At 33.1% G+C, this 9,315-nt stretch overlaps 1 pseudogene; it reads right to left on the reverse strand.

Annotated features, from left to right (window-relative positions):
• Positions 1 to 7,129: 7,129 nt before the first annotated feature.
• Positions 7,130 to 7,756, reverse strand: LOC141516259 (solute carrier family 66 member 3 pseudogene; annotated as a pseudogene).
• Between the last annotated feature and the right edge of the window lie 1,559 nt (positions 7,757 to 9,315).

Raw genomic sequence — 9,315 nt, forward strand, 5'->3', positions numbered from 1 at the left:
TCTGGTTTGGAGTTAGAAAGGTTATCAATTATAAACAAATACAAATTATCTTTGATTAATTAGAATGTTTCACTGGAATACAAAGCCTCTAATTTTTCCTAACCCTAACTTCCATGGTTATAACTGAAAACTGCCGATATTATTAAAGTGAAGGAACCTGAGGTATTTGAGTTGAAAGTGGTAATTATATCTTTCTCAAATCCTGAAGTACATTATGAAAGAAAGTGATAGTGATGCTGTTAAAGGAATAGAGGAACTGACAGTTAGCATTAGAAGCAAAAACTTGACCAAATTCAAGTTCCAAAAAGATTCAAATGAGATCTAGGATTTAAGTATCAATGATTTTGTCTCCAGTTAAGCAATAGATTAATGTTATGATGACCAAGAAGTGCTTTAAGTTATTCTTTTAATTGCTTTAGAGAGACACAAGTTTATTTTTAAATCAGATGCCATCCCAAACCCACATACCAAATAAAGGCATTTTGAATTTTCTCCAACTGGACAACTCTTACATCATTTGCTCATTATTTTCTTTTTCATAGTTATAAATTTGTTGTTAGCAGACACAGGGTAAGTTAAATATAATCCATTGCTTTAAATTTGAAAATAATTGTACTTGCATCATTTTCCTAGTAAAACATGAGAAGATAAGTGCAAAATTTATATTTCTTTTTAATAAAAATTATGAAATAAAGTAATGGTGAATATGTAGTTTTAACTGTATATACATCAAAATATCTAATAATTAAAATGAATAAAAATGAATGCATAAAAATATCTATGAATAAAAATATCTAATGAAAAATAATAGTGTTATACTCTTTAAAAACTAGAATCACACAATGTTCTGTTACCACTCCAATTAGAAAAAATGGCAATAGATGTATAGAAAAATAAAAATACTATAGAACAAGAAGAGGAAAAACATATTTTATAAGATTGTAAAGCCAAAATTCAAATACTGAATATTTAATATTAAATGAATTAAAATAGCAATGATAATAGCCCTTATTACTTATCTTATATAGAACAGATATATGATGATGAATAAGAACTCCTTAGATATACTCTGGGTATAGGAGACAATATGATTTTACAGAGAAAGCACCACAACTGTGTTTTTCATGGAATTTCCCTTCAAACATCTTTAAAATAAAGCCTGTGAGACATTAATAACTATCTAGTATTAAAATACTGAAAAAATTCTATGGAAAGGAAAATAAGTCAAAGAAATTTTGTTATGAAATAAAATCATTTTAAACACATTCAAAGAGCAATAGTAAGGTGGATGTTAAATGCCTCTAAGTTACTCTGTTTCTAGAAAGAAAATTGACAAGAACCAGTATAATGGGAATATTTGAAGAAAATAAAAAGGAATTGGGATTATCATTTGATCTACTTTATCAATAATCACCTGACATCTTCACTGGTGTCTATAAAATATATAAGTATATAATATAGATACACATGCATAAATACATACACACACATATATATCTTTAAATAAATTGAGTAAGTTCTCTTCATATGTTCAGCCTCTATATAGAATCTATGAATAGGACATATATGATTTCTAGTAAACATAGAGTTAAGTCCAACCTCAATGATTTTATAAACCCATTACTCTCGTTAAGTATAACTTCAAGCGCTATATTATATTCAGTTGTTTTCCAGTGTCCCAAATTTCAGAGATAGCTAAGAAACCATGTCTTCCATATTGCATAAATATTTCTAGTTCATCATATTTTTAGTCAGAGTTATATGCATCTGAGATTATGAGCTGAATTGGTAGTTACTTTCCAAAATTTTGTGTCCTGAAAATTAATAGCTATCTTTATTAATAATCTTACTGGATTATGGCTATCTTCTTAGGCATTGAGAGTCATTTTATACTTTCTTTTTCAGTTCAAATTTTCTTTTGCTCATGAGAATGTAAGTAAATCATATTCTTATATAGTCTCTTTAGGTGCCTTCCATTCTTAGCCAAGAGCTTATCGTTTTATATTTTATTTTATTTTATTCTTTTTAGGTTTTTTCAGGGTAAATGGTGTTAAGTGGCTTGCCCAAGGCCACACAGCTAGGTAATTATTAAGTGTCTGAGGCCGGTTTTAAACCCAGGTACTCCTGACTCCAGGGCTGGTACTTTATCCACTGCGCTACCTAGCCGCCCCATCATTTTATATTTTAAGTCACAGTGCCATATTTAAGTACCATTCCCAGATACTATCTTCTATACCAGCTGTTCAGTTTCCAAATCTGTCTCTCTCTTTTCCAGAGCCATTGACTTCCACTGGCAGCAGTGATGACAACACCACCTGTGCTCCTAAGGTCTTCTGCTTCTTGCCAAGAACATCATAATCAGTAAAATTCATGTCTAGATTCTTTCTGGCCATATCACTTAGTGCCACATAAATCTGCAGAGCTGATAGTCATCATTAGACTGGAGAAAATTTGGGAAATTTGTATTAACTAGTTGAATATATTCTGGAAATATCTTATATTTTCTCATTATTTTCAGCTCAGTAAATAGCTGACTTTCCACTTGCAAACAGGAATTTTCTATCCATACATATACTTGCATATGTATTTGAATATATATGTGTGTGTGTTATATATGTATGTGTGCTGATGTGTATATATGTATATACATATATAAGCATTTATTTGTTTTTCCAATTACATACAATGGAAGTTTTTACCAATAATTTCTGGTAAGGTTTTGAGTTTTTACATTTACATTTTTACTTAGAACACAATATTTTATAGACTCTACAATTTGTAACTCTGCTAAACATAGATCCATATTAATCATGGTATGATAGTAGAATAGAGTCCAGAGAGAAGAAAGAAAACATGAGAGAGAGAGAGAGAGAGAGAGAGAGAGAGAGAGAGAGAGAGAGAGAGAGAGAGAGAGAGAGATGGCAAAATACATGAGACAAGCATTACAAATTGCAGATAATAAGCTTTGGTCTTCATTTAGACTCCATAGTTCCTTGTCTGGATATGGAAGGTATTTTCTCTCACAAGTATTCTAAGATTGTCTTTGATTTTTGCAGTACTTAAATTAACAAGTCACGCATGGTTGATCATCACCCCAAATTGCTGTTAGTGTTATGATTCTACTCTTTTCACTCCACATCAATTTATGAAAATATTTCCTGGCTTTTCTGAAATCACATCTTGCACGATTTTCCCTTTAACAATAGTGTTCTGTCACATACATATACCACAGTTTGTTCAACCATTCCTCAATTAATGGAAATCCCCTTAATTTCCAATTTTGTCACTACAAAAAGAGTTGATAATGAATATTTTTGCTACATGTGTATTTTTATCCTTTTTCATGATCTCTTCAGGTCTATGACACATTTGTGTTATTGAAGGATCAAAAGGAATGCAAAGTTTTATTGCCCTTTGAACATAATTCTGAATTGCTCTCCAGAAAGTTTGGATCCGTTCACAACTCCATCAACAATTCATTAGTGTCCCAGTTTTCACACATCCACTCCAACATTGATCATTTACTTTTGTAGTCATCATATTCTAAGCTCAATGATATGTTAATGTTTATGTAGCCAAATCCCGTGTAATTCTGACTAAGGTTCTTTGGTATTTGAATTGTTTTTTTTTTTTTTCTGGTCACTTGCAGGATTTTCAACTTTGTTATGATAATTTTGGAGTTTGAACACAATATTCTTTGGTGTTTTCATTTAGGAATCCCATACAGGACATGAACAGTGAATTCTTTCAATGGTTACTTCACTCTATGCATATCAGGGCCATTTTCCTTAATTACTTTCTAAGGAATGCTGTCCAGGCTTTTTTTTTTTTTAAATCATGATGTTCAAGTAGTACTGTGATTCTTAAATTGTAACCCTGAATTGATTTTTCCAGTTCTTTTCTTTTACCAATGAGGTACTTCACATTTTTCTATCTAATCATTTTTGATACTGTTTAACTTGTTTGTAGTTTCTCATGAAATCAAAGATTTTATTAGTCCCAATTTATTTTCATGGAGGTATTTTCCGCATTTAACTTTTGTATCTACTTTTCCATTTGGTCTATTCTATATTTAATTTTTCCAACTGATTTTGTATTTTATTTGTTCAGTTATATGTTATGAAAGATTTTCCACATTTATACACATATATATGCATATTTTTCAATTACATAATTTCCTTCACCCTCCTTTCCCACCACCCTTCGCTCAGCAGTGAACAGTCAGATGAATAATGTACATATGCATTTGTGTTTAACATGCTTACAGATTAGTCATTTTTGGTTTGAGGAATTAGGATTAAGGGAAAGGAAAGAAAACTACAAGGTAGGAAAGAAATACATAAGGGAAATTTTTAAAAAAGTGAATGTAGTGTTCATTCAGATTCGGAAATTATTTTGTATTGTTTTTGCTTTCATTTTCTTCTTCTGGATGGGGAAAATATTATCAATAATCAGTCTCCTAAAGGCATGCTAGCTCTTTGAACAGAAGAGAGGAGCTTCATCCGTCAAGGGTGATCAACTCACAGGGTTGTTGTTAATGTGTACAATGTTCTCTTGGTTCTGCTATTTTCACTCAGCATGAGTTCAGAGAAGGGGAGAGTGGGTGATGGAAAAGAGTGAAGAGAGAGATCATGGTTGAGGATATTCAGATGCAACACATTTCTGAATAGAGATGGAATGAAAGGGGTGAGACAATGAAATAGATGAGAGTGGGGAGGAATAGAATGGAGGGAAATACAGTTAGTGATAGCAACTGTGGGAAAAATATTGAAGCAACTTTTCTGTTGGCTTTGATGGGGAAAGCAACTCATCCAAGATACACAGCCATTGGAATCTAAAAACAGACTGATGCATACTTTTATTCTCTCTCTCAAAAATGAGATGTACAATTTTTACCCTAATCTTGCTTCCCTCCCCCCACCCTCCACAGAAGGGAATTTGCCAGTCTTTACATTGCTTCCATTGTTACAGATTGATCCAAACTGAATGTGGTGAAAGAGAAATCATATCCTTAAGGAAGAAAAAAAAAGTATAAGAGATACCAAGATTACATAATAAGATAAGTTTTTTTTTACATTAAAGGTAATAGTCCTTGGTCTTTGTCCAAGCTCCACAATTCTTTCTCTGGACACAGATGGTATTCTCCATCACAGATAGTCCCAAATTGTCCCTGATTGCTGCACTGATGGAACGACTAAGTTCATCAAGGTTGATCATCAACCTCATGTTGCTGTTAGGATGTACTATGTTTTTCTAGTTCTCGTCTCTCTCAGCATCAGTTCATGCAAATCCCTCCAGGCTTCTCTGAATTCCCATCCTTCCTGGTTTCTAATAGAATAATAGTGTTCCATGACATACACATATCAGTTTGTTAAACCATTTCCCCAATTGAAGGAAATTTACTTGATTGCCAATTCTTTGCCACCACAAACAGGGCCGCTATGAATACTTTTTGTACAAGTGATGTTTTTACCTTTTTCATAATCTCTTCAGGGTACAGACCCAGTAATTGTAGTGCTAGATCAAAGAGAATGCACATTTTTGTTGCCCTTTGTGCATAATTCCAAATTGCTCTCCAGAAAGGCTGTATGAGTTCACAGCTCCACCAACAAGGTATTAGTGTCCCAGATTTCCCACATCCCTTCCAACATTGATTGTTGTCCTTTCTGGACATATTGACCAGTCCCAGAGGAATGAGGTGGTACCTCAGAGAAGCTTTAATTTGCATTTCTCAAGTAAGTAATGATTTAGAGCAATTTTTCATTTGACTATGGATCACTTTGATTTCCTCATCTATAAATTGCCTTTGCATATTCTTTGAACATCTGCCAATTGATGAATGGCTTTTTTTAAAATATTGACTCAGTTCTCTATATATTTTAGAAATGACTCATTTGTCAGAAATACTAGTAGTAAAATTGTTACCCAGTTTACTACATTTCTTTTTATCTTGGTTACAGTGGTTTTGTCTGTGCAAAACCTATTTAATTTTACGTATTCAAAATCATCTAGTTTGTTTTTTTAATGATGTTCTACATCTCTTCCTTGGTCATAAATTGCTTCCCTTTCCATAGACCCGACAGGTAAACTACTTCTTGATATTCTAGTTGCTTATAATATTGTTTTTTATGTCTAAATCCTGTATCCATTTGCATCTTATCTTGTTATAGGGTGTGAGGTTTTGGTCTAAATTTCTCCCATACTAAGTTCCAATTTTCCCAACAGTTTTTATTGAAGAGAGAGAGTTTTTATCCCAATAGCTGGAATCTTTGGGTTTATCAACAGGAGATTACTATAATCGACCACTCTATTTCTTAGCCAATAACAGGCAGGTTTTGACTGGTGGTTTATAATATAATTTTATATCTGGTATGTCTAATCCACCTCTTTTTGCACTTTTTTCATTAAACCCCTGGAAATTCTTGACTTTTTATTTCTCCATGTGAATTTACATACAACTTTTTCTAACTCATTAATGTAACTTTTTAAAATTTTGATTGACAGGTCACTAAAGAGGTATTTTAGTTTTGGTAGAATTGTCATTTTTATTATATTAGCTTAACCTATCCCTGAGAAGTTGATGTTTGCCCAGTTATTTAAATTTGATTTTATTTGTATGAGAAGGGTTTTGTAATTATTTTCTTTTTTCAATGTTTAAATATTTATTTTATTAAATTTGCATACAAACCAAGCAGTTAAGAGCAGTGAGAAAAGTTCCCACCTATTCTACTTAATTATAGGGTCAAAGAGGAATGAAAAGTATAATATATGGAAATTATGTCAAAAAGATAGCAGTGGATATTAGTAGAAAGCATATGTTCAAATTCTTGAACCCCCACTGATTTAGTATGGATTGTATATACTGATTCTACCCCTTGGGCCAGTCATTTATCCTCCTGAGGCTACTTTTACTCAAACTTGGGTATCAAAATTCCTTATTGAGCCCTTCTGGCTCTTAACAAACTGAAATTTCTGGGATACTATTCTAGATGTTCAAGTCTCTTCCTCAAGGAAAATGGAAACAGCATAATAAGGTTTTTATACTTCCATTATCATACTTATTTTAAAATCCAAATTATTTTGTTATGCAGTAGAAAAATAAGTTAATTCTCTTTTACTCCAGTTTCCATCTGAGGATGCTCTATTATTCATTCTTTGTAGTTGTTTTCCTATAGCGAAGTATTGTAGCTGTTACCCATATGTTTAGAGCCAGCATGATCAGGAAACAGATAAGAACCATAAGATCCAGTGTGGTCATTAAAGTTGTTATTACTCTTGCTGCACATGTATATGCAGACATGCTCCAAGTCAGGGCACTCACTGTACCAGAATCCTTTGCCTCCCACAGGTACTGGAGCTGGGCAAACTTGCTAGCAGCACTAATAAAAGTACACAAATTCATTGCCAAGTCTATAATCCACTTTTGAAGAGTCAAGAGGTACCATCCCCCCAGAAATATGGCAATATATGGGATGGCTTTCTTCATGCTTCCATTATAATTAAAAACTCAAAGCAAGAGCGCAATATCTTGTGCAATGATGATTGGGTACTCCAAGTAGGTCAGTAGAGGGTAAATGTAATAACTCTGGTACTGTAAAAATACAAGGAATTCAGCCAGCTCCCAGAGCAAACAATTCAGGCTGCACCCCTGCGAGCTCTTAGTGGAAAGCAGGACGAAGATCTGCAGGAGCTTGATCACCATGCATACCACTAGTGTGCTCCAGTTGCAGAACTGCAGGAGCAGACCTGCCTCCATGGTTGCTCCAGGTCCCAGGCTCAGCTCCTGCTCGCCACCCTTTAGGGGCAGCTCAGCCCTGTAATTATTTTCAAAATAGTTCCTGACTCTACCTTGGCAGGTAGACTCCCAGATATTATATATTGTCTGTAGTTACTTTGAATGGGATTTTTCTTTCTAGCTTTTCCTGCTGTATCTTTCTAGCCAAATATAGAACAGTTGAGGATTTATGAGGGATTATTTTATATCCTTTGACTTTGCTAAAATTGCTAATTGTTCCAAGTAGTTTTTTAGATGATTTTTTGGATTCTCTAGGTATACCATCATGTCATCTTCAAAGAGTAAGAGTTTTGTCTCTTCCTTCCCAATTCTTATTCCTTCAATTTCTTTTTCTTCTCTAATTGCTGAAGCTAACATTTCTAATACAATATTGAATAGTAGTGGTGATAATAGGCATCCTTGTTTCACCTGTGATCTAACTGGGACTACTTCTAACCTATCCCCATTGAATATAATCCTTTTTTGATGGTTTCAGATAGATGCTGCTTATTATTCTTAGGAACAGTCCATTTATTCTTACACTCTCTATTATTTTTTACTAGAAATGGGTTCTGTATTTTGACAAGATTTTTCAGCATCTATTGATATAATCATGATTTCTGATAGGTTTGTTTTTTGATATAATTAATTATACTAACAGTTTTCCTAATATTGCACCCACTTTGCATAACTTGGTTAAATCCTTCTTGATCATAATGTATTATCCTAGTGATAACTTGTTGTAATTGTTTTACTAAGATTTTATCTAAGATTTTTGCATCTACATTCATTAGGGAGGTAAGTCTATAATTTTCTTTCTCTGTTTTATCTGCACCATATTGGTGTCATAGAAAGGGTTAGGCAGAGTTCCTTCTTCAGCTATTTTTCCAAAGAGCTTATATAGAATTGGAACCAATTGTTCCTTTAATGTTTGGTAGAATTCACTTATGGGGGTGGCGAGGTGGCATAGCGGATAAAGTACCTGGCTTCAAATCCAGTCACAGACACTTAATAATTACCTAGCTGTGTGGCCTTGGGCAAGCCACTTAACTCTGTTTGCCTTGCAAAAACCTAAAATACAAAAAAGAATTCACTTATGAATTCATCAGGCCATGGAGATTGTTTTCTTGGGGAGTACAACAATGGCTTGTTAAATTTCTTTTTCTGAGATAGGGTTGCTTAGGTATTTAATCTCCTCATTTAATCTGGGGAATTTATTTTTGTAAGTATGCATCCATTTCACTTAGATTGTCAAATTTATTGGCATGGAGTTGGGCAAAATGATTTCAAATTATTATTTTAATTTCCTCCTCATTGTTGCTGAGTTCCCACTTTTTCATTTACACTACTAGCAATTTGGTTTTCTTCTTTATTTTCTTAATCAAAATGACCAGAGGTTTATCAATTTTATTTTTTTTCATAAAAACAAGTCTTGGTTTTAGTTATTAATTCAATAGGTTTTTTTTTGCTTCCAATTTTATTAATTTCTCCTACATTTTTTAGAATTTCTAATTCAGTAATTGGGGGTTTTTAATTTGCTC

Source organism: Macrotis lagotis, chromosome 3, assembly GCF_037893015.1.
Source record: "Macrotis lagotis isolate mMagLag1 chromosome 3, bilby.v1.9.chrom.fasta, whole genome shotgun sequence".
Lineage (NCBI taxonomy): Eukaryota > Metazoa > Chordata > Mammalia > Peramelemorphia > Peramelidae > Macrotis > Macrotis lagotis.